This window comes from Anastrepha obliqua, chromosome 2, assembly GCF_027943255.1.
Source record: "Anastrepha obliqua isolate idAnaObli1 chromosome 2, idAnaObli1_1.0, whole genome shotgun sequence".
NCBI lineage: Eukaryota > Metazoa > Arthropoda > Insecta > Diptera > Tephritidae > Anastrepha > Anastrepha obliqua.
Window position 1 is genome coordinate 96033966 of NC_072893.1, and position 25314 is coordinate 96059279.

General features: G+C 36.5%; 1 protein-coding gene across 3 annotated transcripts in view; it reads left to right on the top strand.

Moving 5' to 3' along the window:
• Positions 1–15135: 15135 nt before the first annotated feature.
• LOC129238984 (uncharacterized) overlaps positions 15136–25314 on the top strand; it is a 166228-nt gene continuing 156049 nt past the window's right edge. For 2 of the 3 annotated variants that reach the window (XM_054874236.1, XM_054874237.1), the window contains exon 1: positions 15136–15442. The gene's annotated coding sequence lies outside the window, so the exon portion shown is untranslated. The remainder of the gene's footprint in view (positions 15443–25314) is intronic. The other variant, XM_054874238.1, reaches the window with a different exon arrangement.

Here is a 25314-nt window from a genome sequence, read left to right on the forward strand (position 1 = left end):
TAAGGAATACGAGTATTATTTGAGCGTTATGCGTCGTTTACGTGAAGCAATTCGTCTAAAAAGACCAGAATTATGGGCCAACAACTCTTGGTTTTTGCATCACGATAATGCAACGTCTCACACTGCACTCGTTCTTCGTGACCATTTCGCCAAAAATTCCACGCATATCGTTCCGCAACCACCGTATTCGCCTGATTTGGCTCCGTGTGACTTCTGGCTATTACCAAAACTCAAGAGACCACTCCGGGGAACGCGTTTCCAGTCCATTGAGGAGATAAAAGCTGAATCGAAGAAGGTGCTGATGGCTATACCTGAAATGGACTATTTGGCATGTTTCGGGGATTGGAAAAATCGTTGGCATAAGTGTATTTCATCGAGAGGGGATTATTTTGAAGGAGATGAAATTGATTTAGAAGAATAAATAAAGATTTTTCATTTTACAACCAAATTCACCTTACTTTTTGCCCACAGTAGTAAATACAATTTTTGGTTTGGATAAAAACTTCGCCCACTGTTTGATTTGATAAATTTCCGTCCGTCCGATATTATAAGTTGTAAACCCCATTGCCTCTGAGTTTGTTTGATATCAAATTTTAGCAGTCAGTCCAAATTAATTTTTTGTAAATGTGCATAGGTATACTCCTATGATGTTCTGCCCCGACCGAATATAGCTCTCTTTACGCATTTTCGCTTTGAACGTGATTCAGTTTCATTTAATTGAGCTTCTTAGAGGTTTCCTCCAAAATATCACTGAACTGTCACAAACAAATAAGTCTCAGTTAAAATTTTATGGATTTCATTCAGCAATTTGTGAGGAGCATACAAATAAATTAATTTAAGTTAATCCCCGGCTGCATTTGAACTATTTTAGATAATTTCGAATGAGCAGGAAAAGTCAGTTTGAGAAATATGACATTTTACTAACGTATTTGTTTATAATTCAGAACTAAAATAACTTGCATTCAATCACAGACAAACGCTTCGCACAATAAAGAGCTTAGCCGGGTAAAGCACAGCTCCTGTTGTCTAATTTCAAATACAGTATTATTGAAATTTGTTGTAATTTGAAAAATAGCTGCCAATGTGAGCGTACAGGTTGAATGGTGTGGGAGCTGAAATGGTTTTTGGCGATTGTCAGCTGCCAGAATGGAATAAATGGAATCGTGTTAAAGACACCGTGAAATTCCGACAAAAGGCAAACAAACTCATTCAACAGTAACAAGCAAATACGCAAATCACAAATAACCAGAAACGTTGCAAGTGGCAAAAATAGTGGAGCATTTCAATTGCTGACACTGTGAAGCAGGGGGAGCACAACAATTGCGCGCTCGCTATTTAGCTTGGGTGCGGCTCATCCGTTAAGCCTATTAAATATACAAAATCACTATCACTTGCAAAAAACTACGACAATGAAGTGATTTGTTCAAAAGAATGCAAAGAATTCACAATCGTACAAACAAATAAATTGGGTTGCTAGCGCCAGGTTGAGCCGTGAGTCTTGAAACATAGGGAAGTAAGATAGTGACAGAGAAAAGTAGTAGGTGAGTACTTGAAATTTCATAGTAAGTTTTCCATTTAAAAATTCAGTTTCTCACAGCTTGCTTCCACGCTGCTGCTTTCATTTCTTGCATACACTGCGAAACGCAGTGGCAGCAACAAATTAGACAGAAATTACGGGGTGTCAAGCAATACGACACTGATGAGATAGCAAATGATACTCATACATATACATAAAGAAGCAACTAAGTGAAAATTTCGCCAAAAAAGGTGGAATGAAAACGGAAGCGGAAATGTGGCGATGCTAAAGTGTTCATGTGCCTGTGTGACTGTGTATTATCACGCTAGCGCCAACGCCAACGACGAAAGTGAAAAATACCAAAGGTCGTTTTTTGTTTGTGTTTTGGCTCATTTGAAAATTATGCACTTTCTAAAAGCGCGTTGCGTAATGGGAGAGCACAGCATTTGTGAAAGAAATTGAAACGAGCGTAAAGTTGGCCGAAAAGCGTCAAGCTAAGACAAAGTGGAAGCGCATATTTAAACTGACGAACTTTCGGACTTATCACTTTTTTGCAGCGTTGCAGTTGAAACACCAGTACCAGTGACAATGTCACGAATTTACACTGGTAAATGTATTGTTGTTGGTGCCACTCTTTGTGTAACTTATGCTGAGCTGTTGGTGGAAATAGCAGCTTTCATGAATTAAATGTGCTATTGTTTGCTGATAAATTCATCCTTTTAATTCCATACGATCCATAATGCAAACGATGTGACATCTTTCCCCGAGTATTGTTGTATGTACATACTTATAGTACCCACATATTAAATTGAGGCGTTATATACAGTTAATATAGAATTCTCAATATTTAGGAATACACACATAAAATTTAATATTGCCCCGGTGAATATTTTCGAAACGGCGTTTCCGAGCGCTTAAAAGTACAAGGCCGGAGCTTAAATGCGGTTTTTCAAAATGGTTTTTTCAAAGACGATGACCAACATTACTCGAAAGCGGCTAAACCGATTAGTCTCAAATTTAAACACGAGCTTCTTAAATATATTTTTTAGTAATTAATAGAAGATTTTTTATCACCGATAAATATTTTTTTATAAACAATTTAAGGTCGAAATTTTGGTCTAAAATCGATATATTTTTAGAAACCGCCATTTGCTCAAAAAAATTTATTTTGCATTCCTTCGAATAATTACTAGATTTAAAAATACTATAATGATATCTGTTTGGTTTTCAGAGATATAGTGGTTTTTTTTTTGAGAGGAGCTTTCGGAGGCCATGTAGCTCCTTTCCATATAAATATTTTTACTTATATATATATAGTATGTAATTGGGGCATACACCCTTTTTTGGGTGTTTGGCCTAGCTCCTTCTCCTGTTTGTGGTGTGCGTCTTGATGTTGTTACACAAATGGAGGGGCCTACAGTTTCAAGGCAACTCCGAACGGCAAATAGTTTTTATGAATAACTTTTTCATGCCAGAAATACACTCGGACGTTTGCCATTGCCTGTCGAGGAACGACCGCTATTAGAAAAATATTTTTCTTCATTTTGGAGTTTCACCGATATTCGAATCTACGTTTTCTCTGAACTCGAAAGGTATAATCTTTAGAATATAAATGAATGGTTCTACAAAAAAAAAATAATAATAGAGATTGCGCAAGCAATTTGAGTTTTCGTTGTTTTATTTCAATTTATTAGGTTGGGGAATAAGTTTTTAGCTTTTCACCGAAGACTTTTACTTAAACAAAAAATAATAATTATATCAATAAGTAAATTAATTATATATTCGCCGTTGCTGTTAACAATCTTTTCTCACCTCTCGACCAATTTATTAATGCCATTCCGCCCCAAAAGGCCAAAGGCAAGGCCTTCCATATGGTTTGACACGGAGCGTGATGGTATTCGGTCGGTGCAAGGTTCGGAGAATACGGCAGATGCAGAAAGACTTCCTATTCGAGCTTTTGGAGTGCGGCTTTGACGGCTTGTGTAACATGGGGTCTGACATTATCTTGAACGAATATGGTTTGCCTACGTCGATCAGGTATTTTAAGTCGAACAGCCTCATTCTTGCGGTATAGCGGGCAATTTAAAGCTCCTTGTTGACCATGGCATTCTTTTCGAACATTTCCCAGTGCACTATGCCATCTCAGTCCCACAAAACACCGATCATGATCTTCTATGGATGAAGATCCGACTTACCTCTTAGCTTTGGCATGTCTCGTGGAGCTACCCACTATTCGCTCTATTTATCGACTGACTCGCATTGCCAATTCTTTCCGAAAGAGAACAGAAAAGAGAAATAACTTAAATAGTGTTACAAATGAACAAAATATGTACAAAATATACGTACATATGTACTGCATGGATATATGTACACACGTACTTGCGATAAAAGACAATTTCAACTACATGAAAAAAAACCCATAAAGTCTCGGTACCTGGAAAATGTTCTTCGCTTAAATGAAAAGCTTTTCACCTGTCACCTACTAAATATGTGATTGTATTTCTGTAGGCGTTGAACGGACGGTTCATTATCACATTTGTGGTGAGCAGTAAAGAAAGTTTCAATACATGAAAAAAGATCTGAAATTTAAAGTGTTTATGAACCGCGAAGGGCCCAAAATGCAAATGTCCCAAATAAAGTGTGACACTTTATAGCCGGTTATGTATGACAGCTTTGTGGTTGCTCATTAGCGAGTATCGAATTAATGTAAGGACCAAGAAAGGTAAAAGAAGAGAGGGGGGAAGAGTGAGTAAATTATTGTGAAAGTAAAAGGTATGCAGTGCGTTAGTAATATAGGGGTCCACGAGAATCTGTGCTATCACAAAACCTGCTTCGATATACTGCTAGTAAATACCAACTCAAAAATGAACAGTGTAGGAAATAATAGGAATATATGTATTTTGTAAATCGTGGAAGAATAACAGTAACCAGCTAACAGGAGCTGTAGGCCGAAAAGCAGCTTCGTGTTGCTAGAATGACACCCTAATTGACACGAATATACAGCCAAACATGGCATGATATCGCCCACCACCAGCAGCTAGAACAGACTCATTAGCATGGTTGCTACCAATCGCCTTAGTAGGCATACATGACAGACAGGGTAACAAAAACCACCAGCAGCCACAGCAGCAGCAAATTGGCATACTGATATGTGTCGCTGATGTCAGTGGTGAATTAATTCAACAGCAAAGATATTTCACGCCTCGCATACAACTACAAGAATCGCTTTGATGATGATAGCAGCGAATGCGGAGAGAGGGGGGACAGCAATAATGCTGCTACAACAGAAATTACAGTAATATGCGTTGTCATAAAAATTTTTGCGGTGCATGAAAACGCGCGTGGAAAGTGGTTTTCGCATAAAAACAACAACAACAAATAAGGAGTTCCTTAAAGCCAGTCAGCCAAATATTAAAACAAAAATAATATTAAGTAGCATTTCTATGCTTGTGCCGCACCACAAAACCATTAAAGCCGCAGAACAACCACAGTGTCGATGACACCAACGGCAACGCCTATAGCATCAACATATAAACCAAATACATGCGTCGTGAATTTCGCGAGCAAAGCAAATTCAAAAACGCCCCAAAAATGGCAATAAACTGATAAAACTAACCATACTAACATTTTTACATACATACACGCACATATATATATATATTTATATATATATATTTACATTACCCAAAAAGAACAGCATTTTTGTAGCCTAGTAGCTGCCACGTGGCAAATGAGCGAATCGCCGGAAATGCGCTTCAACTCTGCTAGCCAAAAAATTTCCACGCAAACAGAAAGTTATTTTCTGTGCTTCGCAAATAAGCACAATTTTTAGTTGGCCTTTATGAGCTTTCACGCTAAACCTGATACTTTGAAGTAACCACAATAATAAACATGAATGTATGTAGGCTCATAGTTGTATGGCAGCTATAGCTTAACTGGGCAAGCGCCCACCCACCTGAAATACTTGAAATATGTTTGCTGTGAATTTCAGCAACCTACTAAAACCTGTAGTTATTCTAATAGCCTTTGCAGAGGTTACGTAAACAGATGACCTTTGCTGCTTGTCAGTTCGGCCGCGCCTAATTTTCTACAATTGTTTTGTTTATGTGGCACTTCTGCCGCTCACGATTGTTGATGGGCGGAAAGTGCAAACGTGTGGCAATTTGATTGTTGCCTTATGGTTTGGATACCCTTTCGTGTCGAAAAGGTAATGGAAGTGAAACGATAGGCATTTCAGAGAGTGACAATAAAACATTTAAGTTAAATTCAGGTATTAGTGGTGAGAATGATAATTTCGCTTCTTAAGTTCTTCTAAGTTTAGAATTATTCTCATTTAAGTGTAAAGAAGTCATCATCTGCCAAGAAATAAGTTTGTTCTTTAGTTAAAGGCCTTTTGAAGTAGCTTCATTGTCGTGAATTTGCCGTTTTTTTGAGAAGAACACTACTTATGGAAGTTCATTAAAATTTCACTCAACTATTGCACCGAATTTGCATTTTCTTGTATCTTTGTGCTGTGTGAGTTTTTAATGACATTTTTTTCATTTTTCTCATCCGTTACCATCCTACAGGGCTCGAAGCATGCTGATAAATCTGAAGTTTCTTCCCTATAATCTTTGATGTTTGTTTTTGGTGTTATTTGTGGTTCAGTCAATGGTCTGAAATTCTCGAACAGATAGGCTTCAATGTTCCTCACAAAACTTTACATTTTTAATATCCATTGAAGTCAATAACAGTCATATCAAATTGCTTTAACTTTGCTCCTATTACGAGGCCTCTTCCAAAGTGAAATGCTTTACTATAAATATAATATTTTACCTAAAATTTGCTTTGCCAATATTATGCATATACGAAAGTGAGGGAGATTTCTGACATTCTAAAGATATCAGCAGGCAGTGTACACACCATAATACACGAACATTTGGGTATGAAAAAGGTGTTTTCCAAATGGGTGCCGCGTTTGCTCACACCGGAGCAAAAACAACAACGAATCGATGATTCAAAGAGCTGTTTGGACATGTTTACGCGCAATAAGTCGGAGTTTTTGCGTCGGTATATCACAATGGATGAAACATGGATCCACCATTTTACTCCAGAGTCAAATCGGCAGTATGCTGAGTGGCATGCAGCCGGTGAAAGCCGCATAAAGCGATCAAAGACGCAGCAGTCGGCTGGCAAGATTATGGCGTCTGTATTTTGGGATGCGCATGGAATAATATTCATCGACTATCTCCAGAAGGGGCAGACCATCAACAGCGACTATTATATAGCGTTACTGGGAAAAAAGTGTTGTTCCACCAAGACAATGCACCGTGTCACAAATCAATGAAAACGATGGCAAAATTGAACGAATTGGGCTTCGAATTGCTTCCCCATCCACCGTATCTCCAGATTTGGCCCCCAGCGACTATTTGGCTCAAATGATGAAGTAATCGCCGAAACTGAGACCTATTTTGAAGGCAAAGAAAAATCGTTTTACAAAGGCGGTAGCGAAAGATTGGAAAAGCGTTGGAATGATTGTATCTCCCTAAAAGGGGACTATGTTGATGAATAAAAACGAATTTTGGCAAAAAAATGTGTCCTAGTTAATTAGTCACATACATTAAACGAATTTACATATGCATATGAAATATAAAATAAAAATACAGGGTGGCTGATGAAAGCCGCTACCAAAAAAAAATTGAATAACTTTTTTTCTTTTTAAGTTATCTGTTCCATTTTTGTTTCAATTTGCAGATTGATCTTTAAAATTTATTAAAATGGATAACTGGGACACGCAAACAAGAATTTGGATAGTCCGCCGCTATCACGCACTGGAGTCCGTAGTTTTGGTACAGAGAGAGTACAGGCGGATGTTTGGCGGCGATCCTCCGAGCAGATGGACCATAATGAGACTGGTGAATAATTTTGCTGAGCAAGGAACAGTCGCAAGAAGGCCTTATCATCGAAACCCACCAGTTCGGACGGAGGAAACGATCGCTGCTGTAGCTGCAGCTATACAAAGCAATCCAAGAGTTTCAACAAGAAGCTTATCTGCTCAACTTGGTGTCAGCCGACAGTCTTTGCAAACAATAATGCAAAAAGATTTAGACTTATTTCCTTACAAAATTCAAATGGTTAACAAACTGAATGCAGCAGACTTGCCGATTCGCTTGGAATTTTGCCAGAAGATCCTGCAAATGGTGGAAGAAGGCCAAAACATGTTAAACTGCCTTTTCATGTCTGATGAGGCCCATTTCGATTTAAACGGCAATGTGAACAAACCAAATTGTCGAATATGGAGTACTTCTAACCCACAGATACTCCACGAGACGGAATTGCATGCTCTTCGCGTGACAGTATGGTGTGCGGTTTCTTCACGCTGTATTGTCGGGCCTTATTTTTTTGAAGAAAATGGTCACACCGTTACGGTTACTGGAGACCGTTATTTGAAAATGCTGAAAAAATTTTTCTATCCAGAACTACGCCGAAAGAGAATTCCTTTCAACTCTGTGTGGTTTCAACAAGATGGGGCAACGTCTCACATAGCCCAGACTGTTATGACAGAGTTGCGACGAAAATTTCCTAATAAACTGATTTCAAAAAACTCCGAATTTCGTTGGCCCCCCAGGTCGCCTGACCTTACTGCACCTGACTTTTTCTTGTGGGGTTTATGTAAACAAGAAGTTTATAAAACAAAGCCAACAAATTTGGATGAATTAAAACAATCCATTCGGGCAACAATTGCGGCTATTCCTGTCACAACTCTCAAAGCAGCAATGAACAACTTTTTACTAAGATGCCGGACTTGTGTCAACGAGCATGGGGGGCATTTAAATTCAATTATTTTTAAAACTAGTTAAGCTACATTTAATAAAATTTAATGACCTTCAACTTGAAAAAAAAAATAAATGAATTCCATATACTAAAAAAAAAGTTATTTGAGTTTCTTAATGTAGCAAAATTCATCAGCCACCCTGTACATGGCAAATACATGAAAATTATTGGGGAAAAAGATATTATTTCTAGTTGTACTGGTACTGTTATATCACTCCATGATGGAAAGAATAATGAGATGGCGCCTATCGTGGTACCGTTACTTTGCTCTCAGCGAATTTGACAATGAGTTACGTGGTTTTAGCACCAGTGTGGCCAGATTACCATTTCCGTAACTTGATTTAGGTTTTTGTTTTTGTTATTTAGTCTCGGAGTTTTAGTTGTTTCTTCATGACATTTTCTAGCCTGTTTTAATTAGAAGTAATGTTTATAATTTTGTAAGATATACATTTTTTAAAAATTAGTTCAATAATGCACTCAGTTTTATTTAACATCTGGTCCCATTGCCCGCGATTGCAGTTGTTGTTTGTGTTCTTCTGCTTTCAGCAGTCAAATCTCTCTCTCGTTACTGCAGTGTTGCCTAGTTTTGGATATAAAAACGCACTCAAATTCCCATTTAAAGAAAATAAAACACCAAATTTTTATTGAATCACTTAAAGAACTTTGTATGCGTGACAAATTGTCTTTAATGAATGTGTTATGGATATATACAAGTTAATTTATGAGTTTGGTTTGGTAAAATAAACTCTTTTGTTAAGGGAACGACTTTTTTGCTATATTTGAGGTTATGTAACATAATAAGGTAAAAATGTCGTTATGGTTTTTTCAGTATTTTCTCGTAGTGTTTTGCTTATTTTTACTATCAATACACCTCTTGATGCCTTATTGCCCAATAAGGATTTAGGACCGGACGAAACAATTTAATATGGTTTTAATTCGCATTCAGTAAATTCAAGGTTTTCAATGTTAAGAAGAGTTGAGTGAGAGTTGAGAGACATTTAATATTCTTACATTAACTTGAAAGGAGCAAAAAATTAAATTTGCACTTTCAAAATATCAAACTTTATAAGAATCAACAAATTTGCATTAGCACTAATATCTTCTCAGAGTGTCCTTTTTTAACATTCTTTTGTTTAAGAATACATTTTTTTTTAACTTACAGTTTCGGTAGCTTTAAATTAAAAACAAAAAGAAAAAACACCAAACTTAAAAATTTTCGCATTTGGGTTTAAAAAAACAAATTTATTGTGAAGAGCACATGGTTGGCAACACTGCACAACTTGGCAAACGTGACGTCACGCATTCTCTGATCATTCTTGATTTCACTCATATATTTGGTAAAAATTAGTGCGAAAAATAAATCATCATAATGACTGATTTGGCCTGCTAAAGAATCGATACACCATCGGTGCTTTTTATTTTCTCTTCGAACGGAATGACAAAAAAATGTTTAGTTTATCAAACGTTACGATAAAAGAAATAAAAATGCTACTAAATTCTTTACAGCAATAAAATTTCAATTAAATAACTATAATTGAAAATATCTGGTAAAGGTAAAAAATTCGTTTCGTCCATTTCTTTGTTTCTTCATTTTGAGTAAACTTTTAAGCTTTATGACTTTCTGGTTTACACCATGTGAAGGAGCATCTCACAATCTCTCCTAAGCCCCCTTTTCGCAGATCACATCTAGTTTTCTCAGATAAGTGTCATATATCCTACGTCAGCCTGAAACTGAAATTTCATATACTATTACATTTTTATGCAAAAACCTAAACGTTTGGTTGCGCATACATACAAATATTTGGCATTTGCATGCGTATTATGCATTTATCACTTTTGTGCGGTAAAATCCAAAGTTTTATACGTATCCAACACACGAATTGTCGTATTCATTATTTTCGATGCAGTTTTGGGCATTTTTTTTCCAAAAAAGTTTACATTTCTAAACACATTTAACCACAAAGCTAACTAGACAAACCGATGAGAATCCGATTGCCGACAAATCTAGAACAACTTAAAACACAAATGGACATCAACAAAAGTTGAAAATATCGGCAAATTTATTTTATTATTTTAGTCGATTTCAATAGTGTGGTTGTTTGTGTTGTCAATCATATTCAATTAAATCTGTTATTTATTTACCAACCTTAATGGAATTTAGTTGGCAATGAGTTAAAGTTTATCTAAATCTGTTGTCACTGTCATAGATTTATTTTTGCCACGCGATTTTGATTGATTTTTGAAACAGGTATAATAATTTGAGAGTAGTAACATTTAAAAAACTTTCATTTAATAATATTTATAGTGTGATATATTTTAATTTGAATTTAATTCAATAATTGCCTTTTAAACTATGGCGAACCAGATGAAATTTTAAATTAATATCCATTTCTATGGTAAACATTTCGAGTTTTTTATTGCTGGCGTCAGGAGGTATTGGGTTCATATGAATGATGAATTCGATGAATGAATAAAAACAATGAAACAATTTTACCGGGATGATTCTTTCTGTCTAGAACTGAAAATTTTAATCAAAAGTTCAATCAAATTAATTTTTTTTTATTGAACGACCACTTATTTTTATCTCTTTTTTTTGGTGGGCAGCGCATATAATAAATGTCTGTAAACGTCAGATTCCTTTTCAAATATAGCTTTGTTTTATTCCTGGAATTTCTTTTATTTTGCCTGCATCTGTTAAAATGAAAATGTGTATGCACCTCAGCAAATAGAGTGACCCACCTACTCAGAATACGAATAAATGATATAAACATCAAAACCACAGTTCCCAAACTGTAATTTTTGGAGTGAGAACCTAAATTAATGCTTTCGAATTCATAAAACTCGAATTGCCAAAAAGGAAGGAGATACCCAAAATAAAAGTTTCGCTAATTTTTTACGACCTTTTTTCTAATTTATATAAAATCAATAGACTAAATTTTACAAATTCCACACCTAAAATATTTGTATATAAGTATATAATTACATACAGTGCACAGCAGAAGTCTTGATACCCTGCCACTTCGAAGATGTTTTATAAAAAATATCACAAAAGCTTTTGAGTATTTTAATATTTTATTAAAAATTAAATAAATCCAACTGTTCCCGCAATCCGAAAGTGCAATGTCTGTGGAATGCGGCGTGTGGGGCAGGATTTCGCAATTCAGTCCCCCAATATTTCTGGACCGAGTTAGCAACGTGTGGCCTGGCGTTGTCATGCAGCAAAATCAGTTTGTCATGTCTACCGTCCCATTCCGGCCGCTTTTCTTTGAGAGCTCGATTCAAACGCATTAGCTGCAGTCGGTAATGATCGTCAGTGATCGTTTCAGATGGTTTAAGGATTTCATAATATATGACACCCTTCTGATCCCACCAGATGCACAATATAACCTTTGAAGCATCAATATTTTATTTCGCTGTAGATCGACTAGGTTCAGCTGACAAGCTCCAACATTTTCGAAGCTTAGGGTTATTATAATAGATCCATTTTGATCGCCAGTGACCTTTTACTTTTCTGCCGTTCAAGAAGCATCTCACACGTCACCAAACGTTTCTCGATATCCCCCTCCTTCACTTGGTGTGGCACCTAGTTACCTGCTTTTTGGACCTTTCCCATCGCGTGCAAACGTTTACCGCCGGTTGATCTGTCAACATCCAACTCTTTAGACATATCAATAATTGTTGTAGTTGAGTATCTTCGAATTTTTTCGGTGCCCCTTCGCGATCTTTATCATCCACGTCAAAATTGCCACTTTGGAAGCGTCGAAACCCCTCTTGACAACTTGTATTTGATGGAACATGATTACCGTAAATATTGATCAATACTATATATGACACGTTTCAGCTGCACTTTTCTTTCAAAGGTAATAATAAAGCATGTCTTCCTTCAAATGCTGTTTTTTCGGGACGAACGTAGACATTTTTGGCGTCAAATAAAAAAGGACGAAACCTCACATATACACCTTCAAATCACCAATATGTTAGTAGAGCGAACACAAAAATAGTACCAGCAGCGACACTTCTTTAACGAGGGTGGAAACTAATTCCCAGACCCAATACTTCTTTGGATGTGGATTTGCCAGCATGAAAATGCAGCCAAATGCAGCACTAAGACATGAATTAGAGCCATAAAATAGTTTTTGGTATCGAAAAAAATTCCAATTTTAGATTGACTGGCTTCAACCCGGACCTAAATCCAATCGAAAATGTATGGCCAATACTTTCACAATCCGTTTTCAAAAAAGGAAGAGAGTTTGGTAGCCCTCAAAGCCCTAGAAGAGCGACTAATGGTTAATGGTCCAAAATTTATCAAAATATTATAAAAAACTTAATCAATTCGATGCCTCGACGACTTCCACAAGTTATAATCAAAGGAGGATCCAGCACAAATTACTAAGCTCCAAGTTATAGACTAACACCACAAATTTTAGTTGGTTATTTGAAATATATTAACATTGATCTTATACTTTTTTATTTCTATAGATTTTAGTTTTCATAATAATTAATTTCAGTTTTGTGAAGATGTGTACTTATTTCTGGAAATTTTTAAAACAATAATAGGGCGGAGAATTTCGTCGCAGATTTCCTCGCCATCCAACGCCTACTGGTGAAACACTGCGACGTTAAGCCGCTCGCCTCGAAGAGACTGGCACGACACGAGATGCTGCCAGGCGTGGCAGACCCCGGAGTAGCCGTTATGCAGAGAATATTGCTGCTGTAACCGAGGATGTCATGGAAGCGCCGTCGACATCGACCAGACGACGTGCCACGCAAATGGGTATCAGTCGACGGTCTTTACAGCGAATTTTGGTACAAGATTTGAAGATGTTTCCGTACAAAGTCCAGACGGTGCATCAGCTGTTAGCTGCTGACCGCCAATCGCGTCTAACATACGCTCAAGACATCCTTAATCACCACCAAGAGGATGATGATTTTTCATCAAAAATAATCATGCGTGATGAGGCCCATTTCCATTTTAGCGGGTACGTAAATAAGCAAAATTTACGCTTCTGGGGCACTGAAAATCCGCGTGTAACCCACGAAGAGCCATTACACCCGCTCAAAGTCACTGTATGGTATGCTGTTTTCGCTGGAGGTGTCATCGGATCTTTTTTCTTCGAAGATGTCGCGGGCCAAACGGTTACTGTGAATGGTGAGCGCTACAGAGCAATGATCAACGAGTTCTTTTTGCCGCAACTTGATGAATTGAGATTGGAAAACATGTGGTTCCGACAGGACGGTGCAACGGCATACACTGCACGTGCCACAACCGATATGCTAAAGGATGCATTTCCCGGGCGCCTAATCTCCCGTTTTGGCGATTTGCACTGGCCAGCAAGACCGCCTGATTTGACCGCTCCAGACTTATTTTTGCGGGGCTTTTTGAAGTCGCGGGTTTATCTCAACAAGCTTCAGACTCTTGCAACTCTTAAAGACAATATCCGTCATGAATGTGAGGACATATCGCCGGAAGTTTTGGCCAAAGTGATGGAAAATGCCATAAAAAGGGCTCAAATGGCAATCAACTGTGGCGGCGGCCATTTACATGACATCATATTCTCGACTTGATGTAAAATAATTAAAAAACCAAATAAAAATAGTCCACAAGAAGAATCAAAGTTTTTCATTTTTTTTTTAAATTACAGCCAAAAGACATCGCAAGGTTACTTTTGCGCCACGATATGCCACTCTCAATCAACGAATGTGGAAAATTACTTACATACATTCGTTTAGGAAGGAAATTTGGATTTATTTATATGCAAATACTAACGCAATAGTAATGTGTGGTGGGGACGACGTATGGGAAATGAAGTGAAAGGTATTAATATTCGTATACGAAATGTGTGGGAAAAGTAAAAAAATCGAAAAAAGAAAATACTTGTCGGCAGCAAATTGGCGGTGTCTTGCCACGTCTAATAGTTCGTGTGAAAGTATAAGTATACATATATATATCTAAATATATTTTTACGTGTATATAAATTGTCACTAAGTAGAGATTTCCCACTCATCCGAAACAGGATCAAGTATCAAGCAGGGAAAAGCCGGTATGAGTGTCAAACGCCAACATTCTGTGTAGTGTATATATGTATAGGTGTGTGTGAGTGTGTGACTGTGTGAGTGTTCAATGCATACGACTTTATAAATTGTAAGTGGCCATGTAAAGGAACTAATTCTATGGCTGTCTTAGCACTTATGAAGATGTCAACATGTTCTTGAACGTGTTGACATATTGGCACTGATTCTTGAGCGGTGCAGACTGGCTGCATGCTTGTCCGCCTGGCAAAAAAGAGGAAATGTACTTTGAACAGAACGATGGCACATTCGCGCTACACATCCCAAAAGACGTGAAGGGAGTCGGTAGGTGCAACGTCTGGCTCAAGAGCGATTTGGAAAAGTCTACAAAAATTGCCGAAGGTCGACCACATTATCGACTAGGCGAACGAATGAGTAAGAGACAAGTAGAGAGAATTATGTGTTGTGAGAATAATGTGTGCCCGTTCAGAGCGCATGCAACTCATTTAGAATGAAAAGTTGTAAATATAAAGAGAATACTCATTTTGGCTATCGGTTGAAAGAGAAAAACTTACACGTCGATCAAGCAGTGCCACAACTAAATAAAGTGTGGCAACTGAAGCCTCACAACTTAACTGCCTTTTTGGCCGAAATCTTTTGCATGCTCGCTTGTTTGCGCACTCGGCTGCTTTTGACAATCGTTTGCTTGTTAAGTTGGTCGATTGGTCGTTTCATTTCGTCTCGATATAAAACATGCCCGACTCTACATTGCAAAAACAGTCTCCACGTGAACGTTGCTGCTGTCGGTAATATATTGGCGAAAACGCGACAAAATCGCAAGCGACCGAGAAACGTGGCGTGTAAATGAAAAACGAATCAGTGTAAGGACGCGCACAGCGGAAACTAGTTGTGGCAACGTGCGCCTGCATTATGATTGTGTGTGTGTTTGTAGCTGAACATAAGTGAGCGGAAGAGTGGCCAAACTTTGGCAGGAAATTGCAGCAGATTCAGCTGAAGTGCGTCAAGTAACACAAAAGAAAAAGAATATTTGTACACATACGTAAATAAATGAATGATTGTGCGTGGGAAAAGGATAATACCAAGGTGTGTGCGCGTTATTTTGGCTGTGAAATATTGTTTTAAAAATTGTTTACTTAGTTTTCCTCTCCTTGTAATGTTTTAGTTTCTACTAATACTTTTAGAGTTATTACTTATTTTCTACGTAAGTCGATGAGCCCTAAAAAAAAACAAAAAAAAAAAATGTAATATGTATAAGCACAAAAGCAGAAAGTACCTTAAGAACTTCTTGTTGTTTCTTGCCACCAAATCATCGCTTTTGAACAGCCGCTGCTCTACACGAAGGAAGAAATGAGCCGAAACTTCCTGAAGCATGAATAGTTAATGCTTTTAGTAATAATATGGAATAATGAACGCATTGGGAATAACAACAACACGGTGGCATCGTTAAACTATTTATGCATCTGTTTATACGCAAATAATTAGTTTGAATAGAGCAGGGCGCTACAATCATCGCAATTGGCTGAGTAAATATACTTTCTATGATGTGATAGAAATGGCTCTTTCTCTTCTCTAAACAGTTGCATGCTTAGGTGTGAGAAAATTATTTGTAACTTCAACTTTCTCAAAGGCGATTCTTCTTTTGCCAAATAACAGCTGATATTGGCGTCGCTTCTGAAAAAATCGTAGTCGCCAGCGACAGAGCAACAGATGGCGTAGATGAAATTTTAACCGTGTCGTTTTGGTTTTGTCGTTTCCAATATTTTTCGCAAACTAAATCTGAGTTAAGGTTCATATCGCAGTTTCGCAAAAGCAATCAGCCATCGAACTCAAAGTGATGATTGTAGTCGAAATACGTATGGCCACTGCTCCAAATTTGTGTTGTCGGCTTAGTGGTTTAATATTGGAGTGTTGTTGTTGTTGCTGATCTATTTGCTGCTTTGGCGCTTTCGTTTGTGGCACTACGCGAAACCACAAAAGTAATAACCCGTGTTGCGCTAACCGTGACGGTCTAGTGATTAGGTGGGGTTTTGCGTTACGCCATTGTCATTCACATGTTCCGCTTCGTTGACGCTCAGATGGGAAACCGGAAAATGTTGCATAAAAACAGTGAAGTATTTAAAAGTAGTCGATAAATAAAAAGATGTGAGATGGGCATTCGGCAGTTGGACGATTCTTTGTAGTGAACGTTGAAATCGAGTGCAAAAAGTGACTCAAAAAAAAATATATTTATCGCATTAGTGATTTATACTTATGTATATATTATATATATAGATATATGTGCGGTTATGAGCATCTAATGTGTTGAAGAATAACAAAAATATAAAAATGAGTAAATAACTAAACCAAAATTTACTCTGAAAAAATGAGCAAAATGGTGAATCAAGTTAAAATTAAAAATTATAAATAAAAAATGAATAATTGTAAGAAAGGAACAAAAGTATACGCAAGTTTAAACAATTAAAAAAATATATAAAATAAGTTAAAGCTGTGAAAAAGTTCTGAGTTGAGATTCATTCTTCTTCAAATTTAAAAGATTTAGGTTAAAATCTCATCTCTTCCCTCTGCTCAAATATTTTTGTGTTCTTCGTTTACCCGCTGATTGGAGAAGAGCGATACCGATTTTCTTTCAAATTAGCAAAATCGTGTTGATATCCTAATGACGGGACTTAATAAATGTACTTAAATAGTAAATAGTATGCAATAATTTGTTATAATGATATGTTTACACTTTATGGTATTATGCTACAAAAGCTGAAACTGATAAACGATTAGGATAAAAAGAAAAGTAATAAAAATTTATGAAAAAAAAACAATTGGGATTGAAGAATAACTTTAAATAACAAAGTGATTTTATACTTTTACAGATTAGTAAAACGTTATAATAATTCGCGCGTCATTTATAGAAAATGCAGTTTAATTCACGATTAATGTGGACTAATAACTTAAAAAATGCGGAAATATTAATGCATTATGCTTGGTGATGTGGTAAAACTAAAGTCGTTACAGACGCAATTCATATAGACGAATTTGTTGCTAAGAGTGGTGAAACATATAATATACAAGGCGGCGCCAAGTTAATCACCCTATCGGAAGTTGTTATAATTTGTGCAAGTTGCGTCGTACGACACTTCTTCGTATTTGACACTTCTGAACTAGGCAGCTGCCGTGTAGAAAGAGACAAGCAATGGAGGGTGCAAAGGGCGAAATAAATGTTAACATCACTCAAAATAGTTTTTTTATTTATTTACTAATTTATTTTCGATTGATTTATTTGGCTGTTTTACAAAGATTTTGGTCTCTATGTAAAGAATGTCAGTAGCTAAAGCGTATTTTAAATTACAATTCATCAGAGGGGGTTATTAATACCGATTTCATTTATTTTCTACATACAAATTCAAAATCGAAAAAAAAAATTTAATCAAAAAGGTTATTCTGAAATTCATATTAAAATATTAAAGTAGTCATTTTAAACTCCTATGTTAGAAAGCGAAATTACTATACCAAATAAGTTACATTAGTGCTGATGTTCGCCTAAGGTATCTCATGAACTCATTGTTCGTTAAAATTTGATTATACAGTGTGTATGTATGTGCATGTCTGCAGTGGGTTAGGTTAAGTTAGGTTTGGCAGCCGCATCGCACATAGATAAAACGATGCCACTTAGATCACGAATTGGGTTCATTGTGAGCCCCTTCCAGATTGAACCATCCTGATCTTTGGACAAAGTGTGAAAGTTTGTGGATACCTAAAGTATGTAGATTATCTATCTATATTCATTAAGAACTAGAATCTTAAATATCGGTTCCATCTTCTGGCTCCTATCTAAAGCCATGGGCAAAAAAGATGTGGAATTGTTTCCAACTCCTCCTCATTCCTACAGCTACGACAGAAAGCACGCTTGCAAGCGTCTTATCTCCTTGCGTGATTTCCTATAAGACGATATCCTGTTTGGGCCCCTACTAAGGTCTTAATTTGAAGTCAAAACAATTTTACAATATTCCTGGATAGACATAGATTTAGCCTTGGCAATTTTTGCCTTGCAATTTTTGCCTAGCAATTTCACAATGGCTCTAATCCATCTTTGATTTTCAGAATTGTTAAGTGCGTTCATAATAAGAAGCTTACAAGTTGCGAGAGGTACCCCCATAAAATTATTTATGTTTGGCATATAGGTACCTTCTCTTCCAAGTTGGTCAGCCCTACAGTTCCCTGGAACCCAGCATAAGATAATACGATACTATTTAGTCGTCTCATTAAGAGATTGCCGACAATGTAAGACAATCCTTGATTTTATTTGGAATGCATCCAGAGCCCGAACGGCAGCTTGGATAGAAGCAGATAGAATGCTGATGATACTCTGTTTATTTCTTCATGAATAGTATTTATTTCCGCTTGATAAACAGTGATCCGGTAGTTTAAAGGATTCACTGATAAAAAGCCGGTATCTATTTTAGATCCGTTTGAGTGGATCTTAACGGGTGTTTTGGGTGATGGATCTTCTTGAAGCCATTCCAGTCTAGAAGGGATTTTCTTGGATGCCTGCCATATTAATATATTATATTTTTTTATTATTTTAGCTACGAAATGAAGCAAAAACAAGAAAATGTTTCAAAAATTCTTTCCATTCCTTTCGTATTTATCACTCCCTCTCATTTAGTTAAGACCAACTATTTTCGACGAATCTCGGTGAAACACCAAAACTAAGAAACAAATGTTCTAATAGCGGTCGCCGCCCGGCAGTCAATGGCAAATGTAAAAGCTCCTCATAAAAATATCTGCCGTTCGGAGTCGGTTTGAAACTCTAGGTCCCTCCATTTGTGGAACAACATCAAGATGCACACCATAAATAGGAGGAGGAGTTCGGCCAAACACCCAGAAAGGGTCTACGCGCCAAAAAAAGAAATATATATATAAATATATGTATATATATTATGTAAATATAATTATTTTCCACTTGTGTTTTTACCAAATTTCATTTCAAAGTCGTCAAAAATATTTGTTTGCCAATTAGCTCTGAAAAAGCTGATTGTTAAAAAAATTATCTTCTCTCTCCTACCGTGACGACTGATCATTTTTTATTCACTTGAATAAGGCCACAGAGCTGAATGAAAAGACGATTGGGTAAACTCTTATTTTTTGATTAATTAATGTGTATGACCACCACTCTTTACAACTACTTAAAAAATGCTATTTGAAATAGAGTCATACATTCATTTACGATATTTAAAAGAAATTATAAACCAATCTGCTCTAATGGCATAAATACATAATTTTTTGATTCTGGTATTACATTTAACTTACTAGAAATTATTTCATTTATGCCAAAGATTTAGTTTCATCTGAATTTCCTCAAAAGCTACTTTTAAGTCTTCTAAACACGGAGAGGAGGGTTTGCATCCCAATACCCTCCTTGGTTACGCGCATGTGCGGCAGGTTTTGCGAAGGGTACCCTGGATCTTCTTGTGTGCCACTGCTCAGTATTTTGATGATCACGATAAGCGTGAGATCATTGTTAATCAGGAAAGTTAATTTAGCCTAAAGTGCTTTGAGGTCTTCTATATGAGTTGCCTTGCTTCTGGATCGATCGAATTTTTGAAAGCGAAATATACTCATAAATGCTTCAATATGTATGTATGTGTGTAAATAGCTGCTGCACAAAATGTTTTTTCTAGTAAATGCTTTCGCTGAATAACCTCACCATTTTTCATGCAAAAGAGCTTAATTTTTTGGATAATTGTATTTTAGAAAATTTAATATATTTGGAAAATGTTTTAAATGTGGCGCATCTGAATATTAAGCACACCCATGTACTTAATTTGTATAATATTATTATAGGCGGAGTTTGTAAAATTTTAAAAAAATTTTACGAACTGCAAAGCGTAGATTGTATAGGTTAGGTTAGGTTAACTTGGCTGCTCAACGTTGATCTCACTAGCACCACAACTGGTCCGTGGTTATGCCAAGGGATTGTGTACAGGCTGAGGTCTTAGATCCAGTAGCAATGCACTGTTTAGCCGGTTTTAATAATTTTTGATACATGCTGTCGAAATATACAGAAGAATACATATACAAAACAGGTACTTGGCGATCTTCAAATTGCTGTTAAGTGACATAGTAAGCGCTCTAGATGGTTTTGTTACGTGCTATGCTGAATCAACCGCAATTTCAATGTGTTATGAGACATAAAAGAGTATCCTGTTAATACCCCAACTATTACATATTCTATAATTCTTGATGAAGTACGACAGTAAATCGGTTGACTGTAATTTTACGAATAACTCGCTGATGAAGCCTGATGCCGCAAATGTGTAAAAAGCTTTTTCTTATTGTGAGGTATAACTAAAGTTTTAATTAAAGCAAACTAATATTTTTTTTGTTGTAAGGTTTAAAAACGGCGGCCGCTGTAGCTGAATGGGTTGGTGCGTGACTACCATTCGGAATTCTCAGAGAGAACGTAGGTTCGAGTCTCGGAGAAACACCAAAATTAAGAAAAAACATTTTTCTAATAGCGGTCGCCCCTCGGCAGGCAATGGCAAACCTCCGAGTGTATTTCTGCCATGAAAAAGCTCCTCATAAAAATATTTGCCGTTCGGAGTCGGCTTGAAACTGTAGGCCCCTCCACTTGTGGAACAACATCAAGACGCACACCTCAAATAGGAGAGGGAGCTCGGCCAAACACCCAAAAAGGGTATACGCGCCAATTATATATATATATATATATAGTATATAATATTAAGAGTTCGACTAAAATCTGCTACTTTCAGATATTTTTTGCACCACATCAGATCGTAGGAATGAATTTTTCACTTTCTATATAGAGCGACAATAGTGACAGATTTTAAATTTTTTATGCGAATTTCACTTAAAAGTCATATTATCCAATTGCTAAGTAGTTAAGATGGTAAAGATGGAAATACCTGTAGTTATTAAAGAAATTTCTCAATGACTTACCATTTTCACAGAAGAGATCGAAACCGAATCAACCGAAAGGTGGGTTCACGTATCATCTTTCGCGGGTACAGTGCCAGCGACATTAACCCATATTTTCGCAAAGCAAATAAAAACAATTTTTATTGTGCATATATCATCAAAAAAAATTAAATTAGACAAAAATATGTTTTATTTTTTAAGAGTTTTTTGAAATTGTATTTCAGGACCGCACGTCAAATGGGGCGTAATAAAAATTAAAAGTAATTATTTAAAATCAGTAAACAAAGAAATGAAAAAGCCACTAATCAGAGATTTTCATTATTTCGTTGTGTGGAAATAGTGAGAGCAATGTTGATACAAACCCACCCCAGATTTATTCCATCAAAACTTAATATTCTTGTAGTACTAAAGCACCAAATTTGAGATTCGCTTCTAATTATGTAGTAATCCTTTCCATCGAGTCTTATCGAATGCCGGTTTTAGCCCCTTGGTAAGGTTCGCTATAGAAGATAACTCAATCATGTACAAAGTTACTAAATCTTGTATCAAAAGCGTATAGGCTTGCCATGAATGGTTGGTTCCGTTTTTACCAAACTAAGGCACCATAGACTCAACAATAGATGCACCAAAGAGGTCTTACTTATCTAAATTTGTCATCGGGTGGTAGACTTGTTATCACATGCATGAAAAAAACGTGGAATCTCTTCAGAACGATTACGACTTGTGCATAAAGCAACTCCAAGATGTTAAGTATCAATACTCTCATCCCAATACCATCTGTAACCTAATGCACTATTAAAAGCAGGCAGAAGTAAAATTCCTACAAAATTCTTCACTTCTTCGATGGTGGGTCTAAAATTTACGTGTCCTTTGGCAATAACATTTTTTTCTATACTCGTAGTTCCAATACTTTGCCATCAAAAAACATCTTAAAAAACTCTAATGGAGTGTATTTGTCTAAAAAGAACTCCGGTGCAGTAGTGGTGTCTTTTTCAGGTTTTGTTGTTACATTTGTGTGTTGTTGTTGTTGTATCAGCATAAACATTCCCTATACTTACATACGGGGAATGCTGCTGGAGTGACAATCCTTGACCGGATATAAATCCGGGTCGTTTCGGTAACGTAGAACCGGCTGTCGTGGAAACGTACATTTCACATTTGTGTGTCTCTTTTTCCTCTTGACCATAGTCTTTGCTTTCTTTGCTGGACATTCAGCAACGTTCCTTCACTTCTTTATAACATCAGAAGGTATTGAAATCCTTCTGATGATGGAACCGTACGTCGAACCTCAGCTTCAGCCAACAACTAGCAGCACGTAAGACTTTTAATCTCTACTACATCTTACTATCTTCGTTACTCAGATCATAATTTTCATGGTAAAAATGTCAGCAAAAAAAGTTTATCGAAAAGAACACAAGTTATAATTCTAAGAACGTAAAAACCATGAATAAACAAAATTATTACAACAAACAATCGTGGTGTCTCCTATTTACAATGCATCTCAAATGCGGCATTCAATATAACGTTACAAAGGTAGGTAGGGTGGTTGTCGCAAGACACACTTGGACCTTCGGCAGGTCCATTGTGATAACGTTACAAAAGTCACATATAAAAATGAAATATCACCTTCTTCATAACACCACCCGATAACGTAACCAATAACTCACTAAAAAACTCAGTATAATTATAATTAATGAGTAATGTTGGTTGAAATTCACAAAACTCGAAGATTTATAAAAAAAGAACAAATGAGCATAATCACTGTCAAGCACTATTATATTAACTGGAAAGACGTAAAAAAAGTAACTCTACTCACTCTTGCTAAAATCTTGCTTTGCCACATCAAATGTAAGTGCACCTCAAATGGGGCAGTGGGAAGATATGGGTTAAGGAAATGAAATTGTAGATCCGGTCACATATAAATACTACGTTTAAATTGTACTTATTAAAGTTTATAAAAAAGGAATGTGTAAATTTGTAAAGAGGAAAAGTACCAATTCGGTGCAATTTCAACACGCTCTGTATGCTAATTACCATGTCAAATGAACATCCGCTGACAACCCACATCAATCTCTTGCCTTTATACTTAACTCAGTGACTTTTCCACACTTGGCAAGCTTTCCACTGTTGGTTGGTGTAGCGTCCACTAAAGGCAGACCGCTAATTCCTAGTTTATATGAAGGTCAACATGCGATTGAGAAATGTTCCATACAGGCGAGTGTAAAATACACAACTACCCATGTTTGCGTGAAGCTGTCTAAGTGCGAAAATGGCAATCAGTTAAAGGTTGAGTGCAACGTCAAAAAACCAGGCCAAGTGCAGCGGCGTGTAACATTGTAAAATTTACAATAGAACATTTCAGAAAGACAATCAAAAACAAAAAAAGAAAAGAAAAAGATTAACGCCATTTGTGGATGGCACTGAGCGCAGATTAGCAGACTAATTTTAGCTTTTCCGTTGCGCATTGCCTTTGTTAGTGTGTGAGTTTTGGTTTGTACCGCCTCAGCACTTGAATATCTTATGAGCTCAGGCCATGAAAATGGGCTTGTTGTGCGTGTTAAATTGCTTGGAATGGCAATGTAATTTATAATGGATTCCAAATTAGTTGCCATTCGGAAGAGTGAAGTACGAAGTTGAATAGGTTATTTGAAATTGAAGAAAAATTTAAGGAAGTATCTTAGAAAATAAATATTTAAAAATCCGTTAACGGGACTGTAAAATAAAATGTAATGCAGCATTTATTAGTTTACTAAATAAACTTTAAGGCTACTCTATCTTCTTTTTAATGACTTCAAAAATTAAAAAAAAAAATATAAAAATATGCGGATATGGATGTTTAAATAACATATTATTGAATAAACATTTTGGAGAAAGACGTCTTCAAATGTAAAAGGGGGAAAATAATATAATCCACACATTAATATTCGTTTGGGGGAAAAGAAACCACTTATTTTTACGAAACATTTTTTCGCAAATGGTTTAAAACTGCTTTAGTATCAAAAATGCGTGAACGGAATCGAGAAAACCAAAATTGCACGTAACGTAGCTGTTACAGAACCGACACCATAAACACTATTCACAATTTCAACGGTCTGGCTTGCATTCTCGCCTTTATCAAAGAAAAACTGTAAAATGTACCGAATTTCTCTTTGTTGGCTTCTTTGGTAACATCATCTAACTCACAACTGAATGGAACCAACAAAAAAGAGCAAACGATTATTTTTAGTGTGTAATGTTGACAACGAGCATAAACTTTAAATTGTTTGATGGATATTTTACGAGATATCGATCACTAAAACCATCTGCTGAGAAAATAATGGATTTCTTTTCCCCAAACTAATTTATTGAAGGCCTCATGTACTTTCTCAAACTTTTATAAGTTGCGGTATTAAATTTACTGAGTCCAACATATTCCTGCTGCGATTCCATTAAACTTACTTATTTCTTGACTCTGCTTGATATGCCAAATTTCATCGATAAAGACTATGCCTGAATAACCTAATTGCATTTTGACTGTTTCTTTCAAGCTGAGTGTAATTTTCATTTCCTTTGTTGCTCCTGCTTCATTTTTATAATCAAATATGGTATTTTGGTAAGTGTTTAGCATTAGAGGGAGTGGGAGAACCTAGGCTTGAGTGAATATTACTGGAGCTTCTGGGTGGACTCCTTTACGGATTTATTTGTGGAGCTTTTTCGCCCGCATCTGTGTGGTATTGCTATAGACCTTTGAATAAAGTATTATCAAGCTTTGTGGCTCGGCGAGTCGTGGAGTGATGTAGTATAGACGATGATTGTAGTATAGACGCAGTGTACGCCTTACGTTTATCATTTTATAAGCCCTGTGAGAGCTGTAGCGATCTGCTCGGCAAATGAAATTAAAACAAAAGCGCAACTTCCTGCATGCTTACAGGCGATAATGAATTTAAGAGTATGTTCCTTAGACAGTGAGTTCAGTGGAAAATCATGCTGACCGCAATCTTGCAGGCTTCGTCGTATTTTCCATATTATGCAAGTGGATCCTTTTC